Consider the following 18348-nt stretch of genomic DNA (forward strand, 5'->3'; position numbering starts at 1 on the left):
TCAGTAACTTCTTTAATAAGAATATTCTGTTTTTATTTGAGATTTTTCTAGAAATGAAATTATTATTCTCCTTTTGCCAGAGTACGGCCAGAATTAGTTGAAGTTTTTTTTTATTGAAATAGCACGAAATCTAATTACTCTCACTTTTACGGGAGAAATTTTCCTTCGGTATATTTTTAATTAGTGCACAGCTTGATTATTTTTTAATCAAAATAACATTTTGCGAAGATTTACATAATTAAAAAATGTTTCCTTTTGATAATACTCGAAGAAGGATTTTTTATCACATTCTCGAATTACCCAGTTAATCAAAAGATTATTTTCAAAGATGGCCGAGTATTTTATTTACGATTGAAAATTCTCCATTACATCGAATATAATGTTTCCCCAAGAACAGGGGTGGCGGAGCTTTTTGGGATCACGTGTCCAAAAACATATTATAATAAAACATAATATGGGGTATTTTGAGATACAACTTAAAAATACATAAGTATAACATTTTTGGCACATCAGGCTATTCCAATTTTTAAATAAGTACGTCAATGACTGAAAAATTTCAAATCATATGAGTACATCATTTGCTACCATTACTTCCACGTGGAATGGTCAACGACACGATATATTTATAAATTATTTGGTTATTAAAAGTCTTAATAAAATTTCATTTTTATATAATATTAAATTCACCACCGCAAGTATCATACTAAACCACTTTTACTCCTATAGGAATAAGTAACGGGTAGAGTTGGGTTTCGGGAATTTCCCGACGGGAATTCTCGAGAAATTTTAGAGATTTTCCATTCCGAATTTCGAGAATTAAGATTTTTAACATTTCGGGAAATACCGGATCTCGAGAATCTTTTCTCGGGAATTTCTTTATTATCAAATATTACCTAATTGAAAAAACGATTTTCTAAATGAAAAAAGTGGACAGAAACACAAAACGTCCAAAGACTGATCGGGGCATTTAACACAATTAAGCCAACGTCGACTCAATATGAGCGCAATTTTTGCAACATCAGAGAATTTTGTGTCTCAAAAGCGTACGCGATTGTCAGACGCAGGCATTGACAGTATGTGTTTTTAAAAATTCTATTTTAATAAGTAATGTTTTGAATTATTTTTGTTTTCCTACTTCTATTTTGTTTGTCTTCTTACATAAAAAAAACATAGTTTTTTTGTAATTTGTCTGTTTTTACACTGATTTTAGGATTTTTACAGGTTTTTTTTTAAATTTCCCAATATCTCGAGAATTCTCAAGAATTCTTTTTTGGAAATCCTGAATCTCGAGAATTCAAAATTTCATCATTTCGGGAAATCCCGAATCTCGAGATTGAGATTTGCTCAGTAAATACCCAACACTAAACGGGCAACTGGTCTATTATTACTATTTTTTCAAATAGTGTTACGTATGATATTATTTTTACATTTAACACATTTATAGACATTCGGTCAATGATCTGACTAATTTTAATAAATAAACTAAAAAGTCAAAAAATGAAAAAGATTTTATTATAGAATCAAACATTTTTTATTGAATCACGGGTACAAAAACAATCACAGAATATTTCATCATCAGTTTGAATCAATTCACTGCTGGTTGAAGACCTCTCCAAACTCACTCAAATTCTTGTTTCTTCTCTTTACTTTCTCCAAATTTCTCCCTTTCTCTAATTCTTTCTCCAAAATGAAATAGTTTATTGAATGACGATTAAAATACATTGTTAACGAATAACATAATAACCAGCTAAAGACAAATTCGTAGATATATTATCATCGTTATCGTATTAGTTTTTCCTAATTATGTTAGTGCTCTTCTTAACATAATAAAAAATACGAAGTTAACTAAACTAAGTAAACTAGTTCGAACTAAACAGAAAAACACAACTCCATTCAAATGATATTCAATGTTTAGATAACTTATATTTTTTGCTGTTTCTTGTTACATTTAATTGACACATGCCAATTAACTTCTCCCACGAGCCAAAAGTTTATCGCCACTGCTCTACAAGTATCTAGGCATTTTAATTATAATTTGAGAATTTATCAAACAACTACTTAGTACAATAAATTAAATTCTAGGTCTAGTCAGTCTAAAGAATTGAGAATAGACTGAAGTGGCTAAATTGCTTAATTAAAAATGGTTCTATACTTTAAAGGATTACACTCAGACATACTTAAACAAGATTTTAATACTTAGGTATAAATAAAATACAGTTTCTTGTAGTGTTTTATTTCATATATGTGTCGCTAGATTTCAAAATCAGCCAAGTCCATAATGGATGAATAGGAGAAAAACCAGCTTTTTGTTTTCTCAAGTACATAGTCACAAGTAGGGATTCCAATCCCGGGATCCCGAGCTATTTTCGATATCTATGAATCCCGGGATTGATAAACATAATCCCGGGATTTCGGGATTGATTTTTTTTATCAATTTTTATGGAAAATAAAATAAAAGCGAAAATAAAACAGAAAAAATACTTTTAATAAAAAATAACTACATTAGAAATAAACTGAGTTTGAATGAAGTTTGATTTAAACCCATGTGTAGGTTGCGAATTCATTTTATTTTTTCACATGAATTATTAAAAATGAGAAAGATTGGAGAAAAACAATGCTTCGCACTTTTAACAAAGTAATTCTACCATGATATCATACGTTTTACGGCAGTTTCATATTTGGCTGACTAATTATTAGATTTATGAAGCGGAAAGGCCATAAGTACGCCATGATTATTTGCTTTACTATTTTAAATCTCGCTAAATTATAATTATAAAATAAAATTTTCTCCATTAAACTTGTGTAATTCCAAGATTGAACGTATAAAATATTAACAATAAATGTCTTAAATAGTATAAATTATACTAGATTTATTTATGACCGATTTTATCAATGTTATTTGTAAATATAAAAAAAATATATTAACAATGGACAAAAAATGCCAATTCCGGGATTGTCAAATTGTAATCCCGAAATCACGGGATCAGAATTTTGGCTCGGGATTGGATTCCCTAGTCACAAGGGTGAAAGTTTATATTATTTCGATTATGAAATATTTAAAATTAATAAGATCCACATTTCGATAATACAGAAATGTTAGAAAGTAGTAGTTCTTCAACAATTCACAAAAGAAGTCAAAAATACCTAAAGGTAGACTTGGCTGATTTTGAAATCTAGCGACACATAATCATAACATTTTAAGCCTTTTCATCAAAACAAATTAACTAAAATTGAACGAATGTATCATTATTTTTATTGAAAATGTTTCTTATCTAGCACTACAGCTTGGAATGGACCTTGGATCCCTCAAGGACTCCTTCTTCCTAATTCGCCAGTTGATCATACCCAAAACTGCCATAGTCTCTTTATAGGCAATTAAGGTCCCGAAGTCATAGTGTTCCCTCACTCCTGCACAATGCGCTTTGTCAGTAAGTATTTATTCATCCATATACGTCACGTGGCAGGTCGTGCCAACCTATTGGAAAAATACTAGAAGATAATTATTCGGAATGGGGATCGGATAGAATCTACTGAAATCCCAAAATATGTGGCGAATCGACGTTACGAGCGACAGTGGGGCTGGAATTGCGTACATATGGATGCCGTCATTAAAAGAGTATGTCAATATTATGTATTGGTGCCCTGCAATAAAAATATGACATCGGATGTCCAAAGCTACTAGACTTAAAACCCTAAAAAATAAAAAATAAGTAATATAAAATTATAACAAAATAATATTCTGCTACTTCTCTTGGGTATGCTTACATACCTACTGTAGCTTAAAGTTTAGAAGGGATCTTTATTTAGCTACATATTTTTTCCGACTTATACACGGCTTAAATGGAGACTATGCCATTCTTGCTGGTATTGACGCGTGTGTCTCTGATATTTATCTTAGTAATCGAGGGCATCCGTTGTTTGTTCTCACAAGGTGCAGAACTAACCTGCCATTGGCAATGCCAATTGGGAGGGCAATAACACTGTTCAACCAAGTCACTTCGGATAGTGACATATTCCACCTGCGTCAGACTGAGTATATGTGGGCATTGTTTTATAAATTATTAAAATAGTGTCTGCTTAGCTCATTCGGTGTACTTCCTTGTATGTATCTATATTTTTTTGTATTTACACTTTTCCACTGTTTAATGCTGATCTATTTCGTTTTGTTATATAATACTGTTTTATTAATATGTTTTGCTTATAAATGTCATGTTGTGAACGTCTTAAATTAATAATTTGTAATGTTCACCATAAAAAAAAATTAACAATAATAAGAAGTTACAATCGGGGAGTTCCACAGATAAAAAAAATAATTCAACCATATATACCGAGTATATAGCAAGACAGTGTTCATCGCCAATAACTTTTCTCGCTTGAAACAATAAAGATGATATTATAATTATACCTATAGGTGCGTTTTGTTTAGATGAAACCATCATGATTGGCCAAAGTTACATCATATTCTGTATGGCATTTATTGCTCAGTTAATGCTATGATATATTATGCTGTGACCCTTCCGACGCATCACAAACACAATATTTTAGTGGAATGTGGTATGCAGGGCCACATCAAGGTTATTATAAAAAACCTGGATTTACTACGCATTAATTTTATAATAAGTGTATTATTTAATACAGATGTAAACGCAGGGACATTTTGTATGTAGAACATACATAATTTGAAAACATCTCATGCATATACACACTAGAAAAAATCATTTTGTTGAAAATAAAAATAAGACACCCGACGGGACCTAAACATGTATCTGCTGGATTCTCGCAAGTGTGCTTTTCAAATTATTTTTTCTGGTAAGTATATAATAATAATTATTATAATATACATGAAATGTTTTCAAATTATGTATGTTCAATATTATATAGAATGTTATATTCTCAAATCTTGTGTCTTATTCGTTTAATAAAGAAATAGTTTACTACATTTCACACCGTGAGTGTAAAACCAAGGCATCTGCAAAAGACATATTTTAGATATATTAGGGATTGAAGTCTTCGTTTTGTTAGGAGAAATAGCATTTCTAAAAAAACCATAATATTTGGTTCATATCTACTTTATATTGCATGTTATTTCAGTTACTTCACTTTTACATTACCAAGTTCACGACTTTTGCAGTTGTTTTGCATTTAATCTCAAAAATGTAAAATTTGCAGATGCCTTTGTTTTACACTCACGGTGCGATTTGTATGTACTTACTACCTACTTCAGTAAAATAAAATAAAATAGAATAAATTAATGAAATGAAATGAGACAAAAATGTATAGCATACTTATTATATATTTTTCAGTATTTACTTAGGTAGATTTACTGTAAAAGATAAATACATTTTTTTTTATTTATTTGAATAATTATTTCATATTAAACACAATAATAGTAAAAAATGTTTACAAATGTAATGCTTCTATTAAATAATGAAAAATTCAAATCAATTGTTTTTTCCATATTAAATGAGTAATAAGATTCGTAAAAAAGCTCCATAGCCTGAGTTCGCATCTGGATCCTCTACGATGATGCATTCCCGCGTTATATGAGAAATTTTCCGAAGAATCTCCTAACTGCTGTTGACATAAAAGTGTTAAAATAACAACTACAATGGGCGGTTTTAATTGATCCAGTAGCTTGACATACACGAATGGATCATTTGAGAAGTTATGCTATTTTTTAAAGTTTCTTAGTAGAGGAAAATATTAAATTTCTTTGTACCTACTATTAGAATTCCGTCAAATCGACGAAATTATAGAAGCGCGTTATTAAACATCGTGTCGAAATGAAATGATATCCGTAAACGACCCAATCTACGAAAAAATAGTATAACTATAGATGGCTGAAGAAAATAGCGCCCCAGGCAATAATAATGAACTGTATCATACACATATCATATATCGTATTGATGTTATTACAGATTCTGGTAACTGGACTACTGATGAAGGAAGATTTGTTCAGGGATACTTTCATATAATAGGTTCGCGAGCTGCCAAACGTTAGCTACCAACCACTTGTTTAGGCGCACAAGCATAATAATATGTGGTTTTTTATAAATTTAATATTATTGGTATTTTCTAGATAAGTTTTATGAGTTCATATTGTTTTTGATTTTTTAAATCAGTTTTTCCTTGATTTGCAGGAAAAAGTTAAAGGTTTAAACGCTTGTAATGAAAGATATCATTACACATCAGAAGACATATTTACTTAAGATCATAGATATTATTTGCCATATTCATTCTTTACATATTGAGAAAAGCAATGTAACTGTATCTAAATTCTAAATATATATTATGTGCATGTGTGATTTCGAGTCCCACTCGATCCAACTTTTTTCATGAATTTTTCTAATATGGATATTTTTGAAGATTTTCAAAAATTATTTTGTTTCTTTAATAAACAAACCAATATTCGTAACACTTGTGTATATTGAGTTTTTTTATGAAAATACAAACACCTAGGTATTTATATAAGTACATTAAGAATATTTTTTTTGAGTCTTGTCTGTTTAGTGGAAGCCAGCGGCAAACAAATTTTGAAAATAGCCGATACACTGGATTGTTTGTTAGGTTATCATTCTTGAATAATTACGGGGGCATTAATTCTTAAATCGTGCAAAGATGACTAAAAACGTTACCCATTTACTTGAAAAAGAAAACATGTCAATGAATATATATTATTATTGTTACTAATAACACAAAACATTAAATGGACGCATGCTGGATTTATATGACAAATTATATTTCGTTCGGCATGCGTCATTTTCACCCGCGACCCGCAATCCGCGCATCGCCTAGCCACGACCTTTTTAGACCATGCCTCAACTGAGGTAGGTATATATCGTCTCTGTTCTGGCAGAACACACTAACTGGAGAATACTAGTTTTGAGTAATTTGACTTTGAAGTTAAAATGTTTGAAATGGTCTATCATGTGAGTTTTTTTAAGTAATCGTAAGAAGGATGAATTAAAATAAAGACTGTTTATTTCTTAAGAAGGTTTCCAGACGGTAAAGTTTGAAATAAGGAACATTTTGGTATATCTAACTCAATATTATGTAATTTTTTCGAATTAGTGTCTTCTGCCATAACAGTGACGATATTGCCTTAAACCGTCAGGTTCAAAGTCACAATTTATTTTCAGTAACAGATTACAGAATATTGACTTTCAACCTGACGATATCTCGAATAATAGTGTAATAAAAGTAACGTTTTCTTTTCCTATAAACCTAAAACTATAAACCCTTTCGTTTTCACTAGATTAGACACAAGTTTAGTAGTAAGAGGAAATGAACTAGTATAATAAATTCATCTATTCCACCTTTCGCCTAATATTATTCGACCAAGAAGACACTAAGTATCGTAACTCTTTTAACCTGTATATTATAGTGTGCCAGGCTTTTGATTTTTATTTTTATTTAGGGCCATAATATTGACTTACTAAAATATATTAAAATGATTTTACTCATAGTTAACTTTACACTTCTTAGTTCTTTTCTCAAAAATCTAGCGATTAGCGTGGATGCTTTCACCTTTGTAATCATGTGATATAAAAATACATATTGACATATACTCATTATAAAGTGTTTTTTGTGATGTTTTCTAGTCAATTGGCAATTTGGCAATATATCCATTCAATTATTACTCGTATGGTTATGTCGTTATGTGTAAACATCGCGAATATGACGTATAATTGTCAAGCTATTTATATAAAATATAATTATGAAGAGGCTTACTAACAACCTCGTAGCTATATACATTTACGTGAGAACCCGTGTCCGGAAACTTGTACGTGGGTGTGCAATTCGCCGAATCACACTTCACCGTGAAATGTTGTATCGGAATTATATGGCCGTATATTTAAAGTCCGTCTAACGTCTTTGGGTCGTATAGTACAGATATAAATTTGTAACTCAACAAGGGAAATGTTTATTTAAAACCTAATATTAATATTTTATAATTTATTGTGTATTATCTTGCTTATGATGATGTTAAAATTTATAGGGATAGTTTAAAAAATATATGAAAACAAGGGTAACTTATGTAGTTAACGTTAAACTTTACTGACGATTTAATAAGAAATTAGAAAAGATTCACATAATGTTGTTTGACCATCATGTAGCCGTAAATGTAAAATAACGTTACCTAAAAAAAAAAAAAACACTTTTTTGTAGATAACATTGTCTGACTTTAAGCACTCGAAATTAGGTTAGGTTTTCAATCTTGAATTCATGAATATTGCTAAAATCAACTATGAAAAATAAATTGAATTAATGTTCATATTGAATCTAATAAAATTGGAGACGGTATAGTACACGGTCATCTCTTTCCGATAAGTAAGCTCACGGCGAACTGTGCCACGGGGAAATTTTTTACGTGCAATTTACCGTGAGAACCTACAGCATGAAAATACGACTTTACTCGAGCATACGCATTACGTAGATCATTCAGGATTTCTTACCCTTTCCACGCAATCACTCCATGGAAAATTCACCTACCCTATCAGCATGAAGTGTTTCTTTCTATTTTCGTTACATTTTTCTGAGATTACTACATTATGAATTTCTACGGATAATAGAGGGCGGTCGAACTAAGAAAGGCATCAATAATATCTATACCTAATTAATTCAATTCAATAAGGCCAAAAAAGAATTGTAGCGATTCCACCTAATCAGACCGTTAGAAAATTCCTCCCGCGTCTGCCCATTGATTAATTTTACGACGACTAGTTAAAACACAGCTGTTAAGTTAATCGCTGCAGTCAAATGGTGTAGCTTTTATGTGAAACATCTCGAATTAAACTAATTGAATTCGGAGTCATGATTAAAATCTTTGATTATTTGATTTTATCTCACATTTTAACGGCTGTAATTTGGTTTGTTGACAAAAATTCTTCGAATATCTTCATTTTTACTGTCCGAAAAATAATTTTGCATCAATTCTTTTTCTATGGCATTTATATAACATTTTAAAATTGAATATCGATTAAACATTTCCTTTTGCGCTTAAAATGTAGATTTTTTATTTTGTTAAACAATTAAATTTTTTATGGATACTAAAATATTACCCTGCTTATCAATAAATAATCTATGTTCGACATGCCAATGCTTTATCTAAACTTACCAAATCGTCAGCTGAATGTAGAACTATTCTAACATACATTTGAAATTTTTGAGGATAGAGTTTTTTGAAATAACTTACTGAAATTATTTATTATCTTTATGGATAAATGGATGCATCATATTTTAGTAGGATTGTGGAATATGCAACGTCTTGTGCAATAGCACCTGTCCTGATCCAGATTTCCCTCTGATTAGCGATGGACAAAGCATCGAGAGCGTCGACAGCTTCAAGTATCTGGGGGTACACATCACGGGAGATGGCATTTTGCAGAAAGAGCTCGCTATCCGAATGGGAATGGCTGGAGCAACATTCAACTCGATGCGAAATGTCTGGGACTCACGATTGTACTCGGTCAAAACCAAATGCCGCCTATTCGACGCTTGCATTCTGACGGTGCTGCTTTACGGTAGCGAATCATGGCACCTTACGAAGGCTCAGAGCAACCGTATACTGAGCTTCGAAAACAGATGTTTGCGACGAATACTGGGTGTGCGGTGGTATGACTTTAGGAGCAACGAGGAGATAAGAGAACGTACCAAGCAGCCTCTCATCACACTGAAAGTGAAGAGGCGACGTTGGACCTGGCTCGGCCACGTGCTGCGGATGCCAGAAGAGAACTTTAACCTGGCTTGCCTGTTCTTCAAGCCGACTGGATTCCGGCGTCCTGGAAGGCCGCTAAATACAATCTACAGAGTGTATACGGCGGAGCTACGGGATGCTGGTTTGACCTGGAACGAAGCAAGAAGACTGGCGAGCGACAGGGATTCTTGGAGGCGCCGCGTGGTGTCCATATGCTCCAGCTAAGGGGCGGATATGGGCAAAGAAGAAAGAAAGAAGAAGTAGGCTGTTTCAAAAAACTCTTCTGCAAAATATTTCAAATGTGAGTTAGTATAGTTCAGCATTCAGCTGACGAAATGTTATGTAATATATTAGTATGAACTTGTACGTAGAAAATACCAAAGATTTTGAACCCTAGGTAGTACGTAGGTGTCTTATAGTATACCTACGCATTTCGAATTAGGAATTTTGAAGGCACTTACGAATTTGTTCATCATGTTGTTCTACTATTGGTAGTCCCAAAAACAAAATGATGACTTTCATTTAGGGTGTAAAGTCTTTATCGACGTTTTATGTGATTTTTCATCTTAATAATTTTCAATGTATTGTTTTTGGCTGCCCACATAAAATGATGAGAAATTCTTTTCCACAAGTATATTATTTTTAAATGTCTGTTTTAATGCGGCAATATTTGAGATATATAAAATGTCAAATTTAATTATATACAATCTTACAAATGTAAGTACTCATTGCTTATCTTGGCAATAACTTAACATATCATTTTGTATGAAATGAATTAATTGGGTGAATCAGGAAATTATAGTGAAATGTTATTGTAGACGTTTCAAATGAACCTGCAATGCAAAAACACTTGTAAGATAGCGTAACCGGTGGGCGAGAGATTCTTTTTTTGCTTAAATTTGATATGGTTTAGCTTAACTCCATATTATTTAAAGAAAAGGGTTTTTTCAACAGCATTGGAAAAGGAATACGGAAACAAATGTGAAGAAACAAAAAACACTATTTTTCCTAAAGGAAATAAATACGAACATTTTTGATTCACCTCCCAGTTGGTTGCTAATTCAAAGTAAACAATATAATTAACACACATTTCAGGTTATTTCGACGTAACTCCCCATTTCTTAACAGAATTTAATTAGGTAACTATTTTTTTATTTAACGAATAATTCACAAGATTCATAATGTAATATTATTTTTATTGAACATGCATTATTCTAAAACCACTTCTGAGAAAATATATAACCAATAGAAAAAATCTTTTTTGAAAAAAAAAAACAAAATACGACACCCAGCAGGATTTGAACCTACGTCTTTCGGTATTCGCGCCCACGCACATCGACCATAATACTATAAGTATCTTATCTAATTATGACAAATTTTATCTAATGGCTCTTACGATATTCTCTACAGCTCTTTACAAAAATTGATTTACTATTGGCAATCGGCTTTTTATTTTTAAATCAAAGTAGGTATGTATTAATTACATGGGCCCCACATCGTGAAGCGGGCCCTCAGGCTAGGATGTTTTGCGGGCCCCCCTACCTATCGCTAAGGATAAAGGCAGAGTGACGCTCTACAGTAGCGTTTTCCAAATGGTGTACGCGGTAAAATTAATGTGTATGTTATAGTTTTTTTTTTGTATAGGTATTTTAATGCATCCATTTGAATGATGGAGATGACGAGAATTGATACACAATTTAAAAATTTATTGTATAGCAACATAACTTTAAATAATAATATTATTTTTACTATTAAAGCAAATTTGTGATGTGTGTTTATCTCACTTTTCCCTTGCCGGGCCCCCAGGCTAGAGCCCTATCAGCCTCCACTTGTGGGGGCCACGATTAATTACTATAATTACTAACCGATGTCACGGAACACTCCAAAATTTTTCGTTGTAACTTACTTGAACTTGCTAATGATTTAATTAACCTTTTTTTTATTCAACGAATAAATTCACAACATTTAATAATGTAAGTAACATTCTTTTTATTGAACATACACAATTCTGAAAACACTTATATAAAATATACCTATAACTGATATAAAAAAAAAATTTTGAACTCATAATAATTTGTGTTATTGTGATAAATAAATCTTCTATGGAAAAAAACTCGATTTTCATTTACTTGTATAATTAATATTATTAAAGTTGCATGTTGTATCAGTCTATATAGAATAAAAGGCCCGTTTCAGACGGGACACTGGTTTGGCGCTCGATATAATATAGGAGGCCTTTGTATTCGAATAAAGGGGCCTTTTTATTATGTTTATGAACGCTCCAAAGCTAACGAGTCAACGCGTGTTCGGTACACTTTTCCGTCGGTAGCTACATTCTCAAGCCGCCGATACACTTATTTTTATTACCGCACCCAGTTTTATGTTCTAATTTATAACGCGAAATTATGCGTTGACCCATTAGCTCTGGGGCGTTCATAAACATAATACAAAGGCCTATTTATTCGAATACAAAGGCCTCATATACTATATCGAGCGCGACACCGGTGTCCCGTCTGAAACGGGCCTAATTGACTCCTACCCCCGTTTCAAACGGGACACCGGTGTCGCACTCGTATATAATAAGGCGCCTTTGTATTCGAATAAAGGGGCCTTTGTATTATGTTTATGAACGCCCAGAGCTAAATAACGCATAATTTCGCGATATATATTAGAACATAAAACTGGCTGCGGTCATAAAAACATGTGTATCGGCGGCTTGAGAATGTAGCGGCCGACGGAAAAGTGTACCAGACACGCTTTGAGTCATTAGCTCGGGTCGTTCATAAACATATTACAAAGGCCCTTTTATTCGAATACAAAGGCCTCATTATTATATACGAGCGCGACACCGGTGTCCTGTCTGAAACGGGCCTTACTGTATTCGATCAATCGATTAATTGAACCACCAATGTTATAGAACCCATAAAAACAATTGCATAGCTGTATTAAATAGGTATCTTCTACAGTTAATAAATGATGATCAATTATCACGATTATACTGATCGCATTCGTGATCAGTGATCACTGATCAGCATTATGGAGTATTTATCACTTCATCATTGAAGCGTCTCATAAATCATACAATGGTTAAATTTTATGACTGCCACCGGAGTGTTTTATATTAACCACGGTCTATATTATATACCTATTAATATAAATTGATTCAATTTTCTGTTCAATTATTATGCTCAATGTGCTCAAACATGTACTTGATATGAAGTAAATAAAAAACAAACAAACAAATAATATAGAACACTGAAATGTCATTTTGATTTCCATAGTAACGCACGTATATATTAGTAATTTAGTTGCTAGGACCACCCCCTTAACAACCAATAATAGCCATTTACTTTTTACGGATTTTCCTGAAACAACTTTCCAAATAACACAGAATTAACTGAAAATGAATATAATTCTACTTAAAGATGGCTAAAAGTATTAAAAATGTATTGGCATCGTGTTCTGATACATTCTAAAAGTTTCAAATGTCTAGCTAGTCGGGAAGTTAGTTAAAAATCGATTGCAAGATTTGTACCGAACAATTAAGAATACGAGCTAAGAAAAACGTTGTAAAAAAAATATACTAAATCTACAAAATATCTTTCAAAAGATATGACTGCGGAACAGTTCTGCCAACCGTACTATAATTATAGTACAATAAAGACAATTATGCCAAAAATACTATAATTTTGTAAGATTCAAGGCGAAACATTTTCGTGTACTATATATTTTAAAGAAATACTATATTTTTACGCTTTGGTATTATAATCAGCTTTAAAATGCCACCCCGACTTACACAAACTCGGAGTTACGCGGTTTTTGATTTTTTTCAGAGCGTTGGAGCGGACCCTTTTTTAAGTTGCTCAACTCCAGCTCCGCTTCGGCACCTAATACTTGGTCCGGCTCCGCTTCAGTGTCTGCTCCGCTCCGAGTAAAAAGTTTTCTGTCAAAAAAGTGTGGTTATTTATCACTTGCCATATTTCAAATAATTCCAGTGTTGCAAAGTGTCACAATATACTATTTACATTGGATTTTAGGACGAAAATTTAATAATAGTTTGTACCTACGTATTAATATGTACAAAGAACTGTAATTTTATTAAATATTTTCTTCGAAAATAGTGTTTTTGTAGTCATTAGTCCCATTTAAATAAAATGTATGTTATATAATATACTAGCTGACCCGGCGAACTTCGTACCGCCTCAGAATCACTAATCTTGTGTTAACTTATTAGCTGAATTAAAATACTCAAAATGAATTAAGTTCAATAAATGTGCAAAAATGAAATAGATTACATAGTTTTGGTTGGTTCAGATTTCGAAGCATGATAACTACCAAGTCAATCTTCAGTTGTAAATTGTGCGGTGGCAAGCCAGGCAGATCCAATAAGTTTAAAAATTCAGTTGGATAGTTGGTTGCTTTGTCTTCGTTTATTACACTGTCGATAGATTTGAAGTAATGCATTGGACCAACGATTTGATTTTGAATTGTGAAGTTTAAGTGATCCACATCTTTGCTCTTTGCCGCAAAAATTGCTCGTTCACTCAACCAATTGTGATTTTTGTGGTTAGCAATGACGTTCGGGAACACTTTGTTGATGAGGTCGTCCTTCGCTGAGACGAAATTTCAAAAATTCAGCGGAAACGAAATCGATCCGTTCGATTCGTCGACAGGAACACGGCAGTTACCGATAGTCAGCAATTGCTTAGAGAAATCTTCGGCAGATGGATCGTTTAGCAATGCAACTCGCATGTTTGTCGTCAGCTGAAGTTTCTTCACATAGCGCCACAGAGTCTATGATTTGAGGCAAGCGTTCATTTCATCGGCAGCGGTCGATCTTGGAATGACTGGTAGTGTTTGGCGGAAATTGCCAGATAGTAGAATCATTGCGCCACCAAAACATCTTTATTGTCAGTCATACTTTACTGAATTGCAATACTCATGTAGGTATCAGAGATTGCGGTGTATACGGATTTTTTTTGTGATTTTTTTACTTTTCCAATGTGCGAGGAAGCTTTTTGAGGCCGAGACGATCAAAAAAAATCATCGAAATCAGTCAATCAGTTCTATATCATCAATAGACATCATCAAAAAAGCCGTTCCATACAAAATGTGAAAATGAATGTTCTTCATAATTTCTTTTTCCGTGAATTTTTCCGATGCTTTAATAGTTATTCTGATATTCAGGGCAGAGACAAATCCAACAAATCAACAAAAGATCATAAAAATCGGTCCTGCCGTTTTTGAGTTATAAAATAAACGGTGTAATTAACCCGACTTTGTTTTATATAGATAGATAGATTAGATCTTCTGGCTTGCGGCATTGTAAATAACACTGGAAAATTAATTACACAATTCAAAATTACATAATGAAGCAATTATCGATACGCGCACATTCACAAATTTGATAACCTCACAAAATGAACATTTTAGAAGGCAACTTATCGTTTGAAAATCACGATCAAAATCGCTATTTGTCTACAACAAAGTCTTTCAGTATTATCCGAGGCTGAACTGAATCAACTGTCAAAAACGCCATGTTCATACTTTCTTTTGTTTGTTTGTTTCTTGTTTATTATTTCTGTCATGTATCAGAGATGGCGTTGTACACGGATTTAAATTTTTTGTGATTTTCTTTTGTTTTCGTATGCGCGAGGTCCATCGTTTAAATAATTCATCGATATCAGTCAAAAGCCGTTCGATACAAAATGTATGAGAAAATGATTTTTCTTCATAATTTATTTTTTCCGTGATTCATCCGATGTTTTAATAGTTATTCTGCTATTCGGGAAGGAGACAAATCCAACAAATCAAAGATCATAAAAATCGGTCCAGCCGTTCTTGAGTTATAAAATAAACGGTGTAATTAACCCGACTTTGTTTTATATATATATAGATTATGTAATATGTATATGCTAAGTTGGACCCACGCATCGCGTTAAAAGGAAGTACGCCGAATGAGCAAAAGATTCTTATTCTATATTCTCTGCATAGGCTTGACTCTATATAAAAGAAGATAAATATTAATGTCAATGAATATTAACAAGTTGCCTGGATGTAATGTAATAAGTTATGATATTAGATATTTCCAATAATACATCATTTTCCATTTAATATCTATCAATCATCTTTGAGATACATATTTCGAAGTGATATGAAATCTCATGGCTGAGAATTTTGATGTTCTAGCAATTCGCAGAACACTATAGAAGTTCGACTATGAAATCCAGCAACTATTTGCTATCGATTTGGCCTCACGCATCACTTGGCGACGAGGCTCACCTTTGTCTCAGAGCGCACAAGGAGAATATACATTATTCGCTTCAATGATATTTAAATCAATAAAATATTTGTTTCAGTCATGAACACTTAGGTTTAAGTGAGAATTTTGATGAAACATTCCCAATATTACTAGTACATATTACTACTTCAATCCTCTATTTTATTTACTGTATAAATGAACATTATTACGTATCGGTGTGAATAAAAGTTCAGTGCTTTCGTTAAAATAATATTGCATCTGAATATAATATTAAAATCAGGGACACCGTAAAAAAATCGTTCATTCGTTAGCGTGGTCGCACACAAAAAATCGTCTCGACTGGGACGTGGTCATAAATCAAAAAAATGCCGCCAAGATGCAACTCTCTTCCTCGCACACAGGCGGAACCAATCTGGGATAGTGACATTGCACGGCTAGCCGAAATGAATGAAAAAAACATCTGCAAATGCGCCGATCAAATATTTTACTATTCTACCTACGACCCATGTCGAGTGAAGTTTGTTACACGAGGTTACAAGTAGGTTTTTTTCCTACCAAAAATGTCGTCGCACTAACGCTATATGTGGCAGTACATTAATTTACATATTGTGTTTTGTGAATAAAAACAAAATCACATCGATATATGCAACTGGACTTAGAGAATAAATTTCAACTAAAAACACGTAGTAAAACAGCAGTTGTGTTTATCTCATCGTTGTCGACCAAGTTTTGTAGATATCGTATTTTACGTGGTAATGAGTATGGCAATTTTGTATACATTTCTAAGCTTCTCCTCACATTCGTATTGCCACAAATGAGAAGCACACTTCAAATCGTATGAGAACGTCCTATGAGAAGATAAAAATAACCAAATTCTGTCAACCAACCTGTCAAACCATTAAACTACCACCACCAGGAAATATCTTCCTAAATTCACAAGTTTTCATCAGCGCCCCAGCCTCTATGCTAAATTAGTTATCTAATACAATTCTGAAAGCAATGACAACTGTATTGTCAATGTATTTGCATTTTAAAGGTTAAAAAACGTCCAGAAAAAAATCCCTGTCCCACGTTAAGTAAACTAACATAATATGGTTCACATACAAGTATATGTTAGATATATAAATTTAATATAAGTAATATATTATTATACTGATAGTAGGTTACATGTAAATTGTACGTAAAACATTTCACCGTGGCACAGTTCGCGCTGAGCTTTGAACATTAATTCAATTTTCATATCTGATTTTGGCAAAATTCATCAATTCATGAATTAAAACCTAACCTAACCTAACCTAACAAACGATCCAGTATATCGGCTATTCAAAATTTGTTTACTGCTGGCTTCCTTCCTGTAAAGTGTAAACCGACAAGAACCGTGTTTTATTTAGATATTAATTCTATAACAGTACTATACGACCCAAAGAGGTTGGACAGTCTTTAATATACGGCCATATATTTCCAATACAACATTTCACGGTGAAGTGTGATACGGTGAATTGCATACGTACAAGTTGCCGGACACGGCTTCTTATTGCTGACACAGTTACACCGGTTTCAGACGGGACACCGGTGTCGCGCTCGTATATAATAAGGAGGTCTTTGTATTCGAATAAAGGGGACTTTGTATTATTATGAACGCCCAGAGCTAATAAGTCAACGCATAATTTCGCGATATAAATTAGAACATAAAACTGGCTGCGATCATAAAAACATGTGTATCGGCGGCTTGAGAATGTAGCGGCCGACGGAAAAGTGTACCACACACGCTTTGACTCATTAGCTCGGGGCGTTCATAAACATAATACAAATACCCTTTTATTCGAATGCAAAGACCTCCTTATTATATATGATCGCGACACCGGTGTCCCGTCTGAAACGGTCCTTATTGTAGTCGACCGCAAAATGTAGTCCTTGTACCTAGGCCTGTAGGGCAAGCCTACGTATCTTTTTAAAAATCGCTTTCAAATATTTTTTGAATATATTTAACATTTTACAGTACACGAGTATCCAATTATTGTGCTGTTCAATTTTAAACTTCTTAGATTAGTAGATTTTGCAATAAATGTGAGACTCTTCAGTTCTTCCTACATATTTTCATTCACATCAATGTAATGTTATTATTATTAACACTTTTATCACACGCGTAGGATTTTGACAGTTATTCAAAAATAATACCTGCTGTCATATCTCTTAATTCGATAGGCTGTTTGTTTTACAATATCTATTGTTATATTGTTGGAAACATCTTCATTGAGTGTCCTCCCACGCTAAGAATTGTTTCATATATTGTTTATGATTTAAATTTGGAATGATATTTATTGACATTTAGAAAGTCCATTGTTGTGTCTTCAATTTTAATAACATAATATACCTACATAATTATTCC

Source organism: Rhyacophila brunnea, unplaced genomic scaffold (genome assembly GCF_057557595.1).
Source record: "Rhyacophila brunnea isolate RB1 unplaced genomic scaffold, BYU_Rbru_1.0 scaffold_14, whole genome shotgun sequence".
Taxonomy (NCBI): Eukaryota; Metazoa; Arthropoda; class Insecta; order Trichoptera; family Rhyacophilidae; genus Rhyacophila; species Rhyacophila brunnea.